Source organism: Oratosquilla oratoria, chromosome 43 (genome assembly GCF_046742065.1).
Source record: "Oratosquilla oratoria isolate Oo_2021 chromosome 43, ASM4674206v1, whole genome shotgun sequence".
NCBI lineage: Eukaryota > Metazoa > Arthropoda > Malacostraca > Stomatopoda > Squillidae > Oratosquilla > Oratosquilla oratoria.
In genome coordinates this window covers 8,450,827-8,460,826 of record NC_134819.1, presented here as the reverse complement: position 1 = coordinate 8,460,826, position 10,000 = coordinate 8,450,827, and positions in this window count along the sequence as shown.

Genomic DNA, 10,000 nt, shown 5'->3' with positions numbered 1-10,000 from the left:
GGAGGATACAGTAGAAGGGTAGGGGGGAAATAAGGAAGGAGTAGAAGAGGGGGAGAGGGAAAGGGGAAGGGAGGGGAAAAGGAAGGGAAGGGAAAAGAAGGAGGGAAAGAAGTGAGATGAAGAGGTAAAGAGAAAGAGAGAGAGCAAGAGTGAGGAGAAGAAGAGAGATGAGGGCTGTGAGGGGGAGGAAGATAGTAAGGAGGGGAGAGGTAGAAGGGGAGAAAGAGGAAAAAGGAAAGGGAGAGAGTCAAACAGAGAGGGAGGTATCAGAGACAAAAGAAGATAAACTGAGATCCCATCGGGGAGGGGAGTAAGGGAGAAGTCGGTAAGGGGTAAGCCGGGAAGGGGGGTGAAGGAGGAAGGGGGAAAGGGAGGAAGGGATGGAGAGAAGTTGAGGCTGGGAGATAAATTAAAGATGCAACATCTTGCCCGAGGACCAGCGCTACCCCCCCCCCCCCCAAAAAAAAAAAAAAAAAAAAAAAAATCATCCCAGGATCTTCCTCCAAGTCTGTGTTGCCAGGGGGCTCTGTTGTAGGTTAGTAAGGAACTAAAGTTTCTTCCAAAGGACGACTTCCTCCTGATGGGAATACACATCTGATTTAATTCGTCTCGAGTTAGAATCAAATGACAAAGCTCGAACATAACAATGTACTGTTCATGTGTCAGGCAAGAGTAAAGAGCATGGAAGCAGGGTGCTAAAGCGAAGAAAAGAGAAGTCAGGATTGGCAGAAAGAGAGAGGCAGTAGATCGGCAGGACACTTGAGGAGAAAAAAAGAGGTATATAAAGAATGTAGAAAAGAGTAGCACGTTGGATTCCACCATACCTATCTTGCTCTGGGAGGTCATAACACAAAAGGCAAAGGTGGTATCTTTGGTCTGAGATAATTTATTTACATATGGCCTCATTACTTGAATAAAATCTCCAGGGGGCTTCAAGAGAAGAATCCTGACTGCGTCCTGCTTCAGGTGACACAGGGGCAGCGTCACTTGACACAACAACAAGATTTCGTTGTTGGGTGAAGCTTACCGCCCATCACATTTTCTGTAAGTGTCGCATCATGTTTTCTATGAGGCCCCTCGTGTCCGGTCTATAGCCATATTTTTCCTCAGTTAAGTTTTAGTACGCACCTCGATATATATATATATATATATATATATATATATATATATATGTATATATATATATATATATATATATATATATATATATATATATATATATATTCATATATATGTATATATACATATATACATATACCAAAGGCTTTTCCCCCCTTATAAGAGAGGTAGCCATAAAATAAAGACATAAAAACCACTCCCACCCATTCCATTCCTTATATACTCCACTCTCATCCACCTTCTTCCCTCCCTCCTATCTTGGTACCTCCTGGATGACGGGTCACCCCTACATCTTGCCCACTGCCCCGGGTCAGAAGCAGTGTTGCAAGACACAGAACATCCACAGCAAAGCCGCTTCATTAAATCGGCAAACCCCCTCTCCACCCCCCACCCCCATGCAGAAAAGGAGAAGACGGTGAGAAATCCCTTCGGGCTTCGTCAGTTTATTTCTCACACATACTCCCTCACCTCCCACCCCCCACCTACTCCACCCCATACATCACAGCATCATCCATACACAACCATTCTCCATTCACCCCTATCTTCTGCCCTCTTCCGTTCTTACTCAACAGATATTCCCCTCTTTCCCAATGCCCCTTTTACCACATCCATCCATTCATCTTATACTAGGTCGACCACCTTTGCCTTCCACACCTCTTTTACTAGTTTTTCTTCACTCATTCTTTTCATGTGTCCAAACCATCCCAATACTCTTTCATGAACCATATCACCCAACTCCCTTTCCACCCCTATTCTCCTCCTAACCCCCTCATTTCGCTCTATATAAAGCCTAGTAACACCTATCATACTTATCAGGCACCTTATCTCAAACACATACAAACTCCTTCTCTCTTCTTCTCTTATGTTCCATTTTTTTCTGCACAATCACTCCATCATACAATCTCCTCTTAGCATCCATTCCTAAATGTTTATTTCTTATTAACATGCAGCCAATACTCCGTCTGGGGTATTGGCTGCATGTTATTGTGGCAAAGTAGCATGCAGTTAATACTTTAGGGTCTATATGTGTCACCCCTACAGGCCAGAGCCACACATCATTTTGTCTGTGATAGAGGAGGACTCTTTACACAGAGAAATGATGACACTTTTGATATACAGCGACTGTCCCTCCGTTATGCTGTCCCCCAATCCCTTGTTGCTATCCTGTACCATTTCTCTGAATATTCATTTCCTTTTTTCGCCTATCCTGTGGTGGAGAATAGAATACTGCCTCCAAGTATTCCCACTTGAATCGTAGGAGGCGAGAAAAATGGGACGGGGATTAGGACTAAGCATTCTTGCCCCTGTAGCCCCATAGGGGACATTCCTAAAAAAAGTAAAGGCATAAGAGGGTCTAGAAGTTTTCCAACCAGTACCCTAAGGTTTGGGTCTTTTAATGTGGATGGATGTAGTACAGATGGGAGAAAAAGGGAAGAAATAGGCAGTATGTTTGTGAAAAGAAAGATGGATGTGTTTGTTTTGAGTGAAGCTAAGTTGAGAGGGAGGGGCGAGTGTGAGTTTGGGAGCATAGCAGGGAGGTTCTCAGGAGTGAAGAGAGGGCGAGTGAGAGAAGAGTGACAATACTAGTAAATGAAGACATAGGTAAGCGTGTAGTGGAGTGGAAGGAGGTTTCTTCAAGGTTAATGTGGATGAAGGTGAAACTGGGAAAGGAGACGTGGGTTTTTGTTAGTGCATATGGCCCTGGTAGTGAGAAGAGTTTAGAAGAAAGGGAGGCTTTTTGGATAGGTTTAAATGAGTGCATAGAGGGAATAGGGAGAAGCGTCAATGTATAGATTTTGGGAGACCTTAATGCTAGGGTAGGAAATGAACCAATAGAAGGAGTGGTTGGGAAATGTGGAGTTCCAGGAAAAAATTGTAGTGGAGAATTCATGGTGGAGATGTGTCTAGAAAGAGAGTTGGTGATAGCAAATACTGTGTTTAGGAAAAAAGTCAAGCATAAGTACACATGGGAGAGGGTGGTAGATGGTAGGGTGGTAGATAGAGCGTTAATGGACTATGTAGTGGTAGATAGGAGTATGGCAGGAAGAGTTAAGGACGTACAGGTTCTAAGGGGAGAGAGTGGGGGAATATCAGATAATTTTTGGTGGAGGGTAAATTGAGAGTGGAGAATAGATGGAGAAAGAGGAAAAGGACAAAAGATAGAGAGGTTCTTAGAGTGAACTGCTTAAATAAGAAAGAAAAGGAGGAGTACAAGAAGAAATTGAGAGAGGAGTGGAAGGGAGTGAGGGATAGAGTGGAACTAGGAGTGGGGGAGGAATGGGGATGGTTCAAGGAGGGAGTCACAAGGTGTGCAAAAATGGTGTGTGGAACAAGGAGGACGGAAGGAAATAGAAGGAAGGGTAGTGATTGGTGGGATGAGAAAGCAAATAAGGTTGTAGAAGAGAAGAAGCGAGCTTTCATAGATTGGTTACAAAATAGGACAAAGGAATCATATGAGAGATACAAAGAAAAGAGAAGAAAAGTAAAGCATAAGATAAAAGAGGCAAAGAGGAGAGCAGATGTGAAATGGGGAAAGAGTATGACAGAAAATTATGAAACTAATAAGATGTTTTGGAAAGAAACCAGGAGAGGGGAATCAAGTAGAAAAAAAAAGGTAAAAGGTGCAGATGGAGGGATGATAATGGAAGAAAAGGCAGTGAGAGGAAGATGGGCAGATTATTTTAGGGAGTTGCTAGATGTGAAGAAGGATAGGGAGGGAAAGGTAGTTGCAGTGGGAAGTGCTAAGAAATTGACCATGATAGGTGAGGAAAATGGAGGAGAAATAAGGAAAGATGGAGTGAAGTCAGTTGTTAAGATGATGAGAGCAGGTAAGGTACCTGGTCTGGATGGATGCCATGCAGAATGTCTGATAAAAGGAGGTACAGTGATGGTAAATTGGCTGGTGAGATTAATTAATGTGTGTTTCAGAGAGGGTAAAGTGCCGGAGGACTGGAGGAGTGCCTATATAATTCCACTTTACAAGGGAAAAAGGGACAAGTGTGAGTGTAGTAAATTCAAAGGGATTAGCTTATTAAGTGTAGTTGGGAAGGCTTATGGGAGAGTCTTGATTGAGAGGATTAGGGGAGGAACATATGGAGTAATTGGTGAGGAACCGTGTGGGTTTAGGACAGGTAGAGGTTGTGTAGATCAGATTTTTGTGGTAAGACAGATATGTGAGAAAGCTATAGGAAAAGGTAAGGAATTTTTTGGGGCTTGTATGGATCTGAAAAAGGCTTATGGCAGGGTCGACAGGAAGGCACTGTGGGAGGTTTTGTGGTAAGACAGATATGTGAGAAAGCTATAGGAAAAGGTAAGGATTTTTGGGGGCTTGTATGAATCTGGAAAAGGCTTATTGCAGGGTAGACAGGAAGGCACTGTGGGAGGTTTTGCAGATATACGGGATAGGAGGAAAGCTTTTAGGAGCTGTCAGGAGTTTTTACGAGAGTATTAGATGGTGTGTCAGTATTAGAAATGGAGAGGGTGAGTGGTTCGAAGTAAAGGTGGGACGTCGTCAGGGATGTGTTAAGTCACCCTGGCTGTTCAATTTATACATGGATGGGGTGGTGCGAGGTTAGTGGTTCAGGGATTGGGGATAGTTAAAGAAAATGGAGAAAAGTGGGAGGTAAGTGACCTGTTGTTTTGCGGACGACACTTCGCTTGTAGCAGGATCAGAGGATGGATTGAGGAAGTTAGTGACAGAGTTTGGGAAAGTGTGTGAAAGAAGGAACTTGAAGATATACGTGGGTAAAAGTAAGGTGATAAGATGTACAAGGAGTGAAAATGGCAGCAGGCTGGAAGTGAGTATTAAGGGAGAGAGACAGGAGGAATTGGGTAGTTTTAGATACTTGGGTGTGAATGTGGCAGGAAAGAGAGGAGTGGAGGTTGAAGGTAGATTGAAAGAAGCGAGTAAATGCCTTGGTGGGTTAAAAAGCGTAATGAGAAATAGACATTTGGGAATGGATGCTATGAGGAGATTGTATGAAGGAGTGATTGTACCAACAGCACTGTATGGGGCAGAAACATGGAACATGAGAGAGGAAGAGAGAAGGAGTTTGAATGTATTTGAGATGAGGTGTCTGAGAAGTATGATAGGGGTTACTAGGCTAGATAGAATGAGAAATGAGGAAGTGGGGAGGAGAGCGGGGGTGGAAACGGAGTTGGGAGATAGGGTTGATGAAAAAGTAATAGGATGGTTTGGACACATAAAAAGGACGAGGAAGAAAGACAAGTAAAAGAGGTGTGAATGGCCGATGTGGAGGGAGTGAACATGAAGGGGCAACCTAGGAACAGGTGGATGTATGGGGTAAAAGGGGTTTTGGGGAGGAGGAGAATGTCTGTTGAGGAAGGACGGGAGAGAACAGAAGACAGGGGTGAATGGAGAATGGTTGTATATGGATGATGCTGTGATGCATGCGGTGGAATGGGTGGGGGTGGGGGATGAGATAGTATGAGTGAGAAAATTTTGACGCAGCCCGAAGAGATTTCTCCCAGTCATCTGATTTTCTGCACGACGGGACGGAGAGGAAGGGTTGCCGATTTAATCAAGCGGCCTTGCTGTGGATGTGCTGTGTCTTGCGACACTGTTTCTGACCCAGGGCAGTGGACAAGATGCAGGGATAACCCGTCATCCGGGAGGTGCCAGGATAAGGAGGGAGGAGGGTGGAGGGGAGTGGAGAGTGATAGGGATGGAATGGGTGGGAGTTGTTTTTATGCCTTCGTTTTTTGGTTACCTCCCTTATAAGGGGAAAAAAGCCTTTGGTCTATGTATGTATTTATATATAAGTCTGTATATATATACATATATATATATATAGCCTGGTTGGTAAGTCACTACCGCACTTGTCATGAGGATGCTGGTCCTTGGCAGTACCGCATTTCAATTTCTGCATGTCGGCCTTTGATGGCTTAGAATTAAAGTGCATTGTGGTAGTTAATATATGTATATATATATGTATATATATATATATATATATATATATATATATATATATATATATATATATATAGTCATGGGTTGCTTGCTTGGTTTGGCCTGAGTTAATGTAAAAAGTGGAACTTAAGTCGAGTCTAGGAGTAATTCGAGTTCCAGTTGGAAAGCAAGCCCACAACAATAAAGTGGAAAGTATAGAAAATTTAGACAGATAAACGTACGTTCCGAGGAAAAGCAATATTTGAGACTGAATGTAAGTAATGATGGAGGCAAGATAGAAGTCTGCACGAAACTTAAATAAACTATATTTACAAATAAAGAAAAAATAAAGCTTTACTGTTTGACATTTACGATCATACACTCAAAGTACACTGGAACATTTAACATAAATAAATACATACAAGAGAAATAACAAAAGTTCCAAACAAAAAACATACAAAAGCAATGATATACAAGTCCAAGAATGATTAATACTATACTTGCGAACAGAACAGCAAGGCACCAATCTACAGCGAGAAGTACGCGAGGCCTGGGGGTTGTGTGAGTGGGGGTGGACAGCCGGGGAGGCTCTTTTTATACCTGAGGAAGGCGTGGCCAATTGTTTCATGGTAAGGTTCGAATCACCAACGTTGTCACAACGTATGATGCCGACGAGTCATGTTCGAAGCCGTTAGTAGTAGGCGGGCAATTTGAAAATGGTTCGGTTCACGGTTGGCTATAACACCCCCCGCCGGAAGTCCAGCGTAACGGGGAGCAGCTGGACTAGAAAGTCCATAGTCACCGTGAATCGTCTAGGAGGCTGGTCGCTCCCCTAGACAGGGCGTCAGCAATTAGGTGGTCTTCTCTCCTGATGTGGACCATAAGGAATCTAAAGGTTTGGAGGACAAGGACCCATCGGAGGACTCATTGATTGAAGATACGGGCCCTCTCGACGAAGGTAAGAGGGTTGTGGTCGGCTTCTTGCAGCGAGACCCCTCCTATCCCTTCTTCCAATGCGTCTACGTGGAGGACGAAGGTGTGGGAGTAGTCGGGGGTCTTCAACACCGGCTCGCCGCTCGGGAACTGCCGAAGGGTCTCGAAGGAGCGTTGGCAGACTGGAGACCAGACCAATTTCTCCGTGGGACTGGAGAGGGAGGTGAGAGGAGCCGTGATGGAGGAGGAGTTGTGGCGGAGACGGCGACAGCATCCTCTCTGCCTTATGGGGGTAGAGGCGATAAGGGGTCTGGCGAATAGGAAGAGCATTAGTTTGCAATTCTTTGTCGTGAGGGTCTGCAAGGAGGGCAGAGTTGGACTTAAGAGTCGTCGTAACGACTTCTCGTATGTTAGGTTCATCGGTAAGGGGGATTTTACAATGCATGGTATCGGTCTCTCTAGCGCATCAGTAGGCTTTCTACGGACATACCCTTTCATGAGATTGACGTGTACGAGTCTAGAGCCTTTACGACAGTCAGGAGTGAGGACTACGTAATTTTGCTTATCCAGCCGATGAAAAACTATATAAGGGCCCTGGAATTTGAAAGAAAAAGGGACTGGGACTGGTAAGAGAAGGAGTACCTCATCACCTGGATTGAATTTTTTAACTTTGTCAAAATGAGCAGTTATTTTTTGTTGAGGGGGGCTTTTCTCAGTAGTGAAAATTTTACCATGGGACTTGAAGTCTAAAAGCATCTTGGCAGGGGGGAAAGTTACTTCTCACTACATGGGTCACAGGTTTACGAGGACCGTAAGATTTTGGTCCAGTACTCAGGGTAGGTGCTTTCGATCCACTCGGGCACTTTGACACTCTGCAACCTGGCTTTGGGCATTGAGTGATGTGATGGCTTGGTTTCTTACAGTAACTACAGGAAGAGTAGAGGGGGGTAGAGATAGAGGTCTTCCCTGCCTGCCTATTATCGGGAATGGCTAGGGAACCTACTGATGGCTTTACAACATTACTTCCCCGCTGTACGTTCAACCTAGTAAGTACTGCGTATTGATCGGCAAGTAATGCTGCTTCAGTTGAATTGAGTACATCTTTCCCATTTATGAAATTCAGATTTAAATGAAGCATGGTGTGTAATGGAATTCTGCGATTATATTACTCAAAGACCATCAAGTTAACGAGTTGATCGTAAGTCTTTACTTTGGTGGCAGAGATCCATTGCTTAAAAATTCTGAGTTTTTCAAGGAAAATTCGACAAATGTCGAGTTACCAGGTTTGGTCAAATTTCTGAATTTTTTACGGTAAGATTCAGGAGTTACTTGACAGGCATTGAGGTACTAGACTTGACTATTTCATAGGATGAGTATTCCTCAAGACTGTTGAAGACTTTGGCGGCTGTTCCTACCAATTTGCTTTGTATGATCCACACCCATTCCTCTACGGGCCAGTTTACGTGCTCAGCTAGACGTTCAAATTGCCTAAAAAAGTATTCTGGGTCTGACTCATTGAAATTGGGAAGAGAGGCAACTTGGTTATTTAATAGGTGGACAGATTTATTTTTCCTATCTATGTCAGACAATTTTAACTTTCTTTGGTACTCGACTTCAAGTTCTCTCCCACGCTCACACTGTCTTTCTCTGTCATGCTCACGGTCTTTCTCTCGTTCTTTTAATTTCATCAATTCAAGCTCCCGCTCTTTCTCTTTTTCTTCTAATCTCATTAATTCAAGCTCCCAATCTTTCTTTCTTCTTATTCTTGTCTCATTCTATCTCTCTCTAATTTAAAATTCTCTAATTCTAAAGATACTACTGATTTATTAAAGGGAGATTGGGGGGGAGCGCGTGCTTCAGGCTGCAAGGGGGGATCACTATCGCTTACAGGGTCTTCTTCAGTTACTTCACGAACACTCTCCTGGCGAGGTAGTTCGAATACGTCTGCATCCAGTACCAGCGAATCTACGAGGGATTCGATGACCACTCGTTTGAGTTCATGTTTACGTAATCTAGCTGGAGCATTAATTTAGTAGGTTTGAGCCAACAGTCTTCAATCATCCTTTTTGAGATTATACTCTAACTGATCCACTGAGGGTTTTTTGACAAAAGTTTCTATATTGAAAGGCATTGTGAGTGTCTATACACGAGAATTCCACTCCAGAAAATTAGTATAAACCAATTCTTGGACTTCACACACGGAAAATTGACTAATTCCCTGTTCGGGTGGAGTGAAATCTATGGTGGTTCTCTGTAAGAACCCGGTCTATGAACATTTATTCTATAGATTCTATAGACGGTGTGTATACTAAGGTTCAGCGCTTAGACTATACGCCCGTAACTTACGTATAGTCTGCTTCGAGGATTCCCGATAGGAAAGATGAGAGCTCACACATAGACTGTCGCTGAATCAGAATATGGCCAACTAATGGTCTGAATCTTAGAATACACGGTTTACTGTGCAGGTATAGTTAACTTTCGAAACTGTGGGGAGATAGTATAAATCTCCTAGGCACAGTTACTGAGGAAAGGTCACTATAACGGGGTCGTAACTATTGTTCGACGTTAGGCCACAGGAAGTGGGTGGTTTAGGAAGATCGCTAGTTAACTCGGGAGGGAGGTGGTAGTTGAATACCGGTAAATTACTTGGGCGAGTTACTGCGAACTTATTGAATAGAGGTTCTCCTTTGGAACCGATTGAATATGTTGGACATATGAATGTCGGAGTCTCACACACTTCGAATAATCGATACCTTAAAGTTTTGTATCCTATCATCTAACCTATAGTAATATTGATAATTAAACACAAATTGAACACTTATAAATTTACATCCTATCATCTAACCTAACGTAATATTGGAAATATAAATAAAGCATAAATAGTTCAGTGACAGTGAGTGTATGGGAACAAAGTGGCAATCGCACGTGTTACTGATAATTTAATTGACGTAAAGAGGTTAGCAGACTTCGATATTACTTACGGGTCATTAATCTATTTCACGTAAATATAGATTACCATCCCTTGGCAGGCCCCCAATT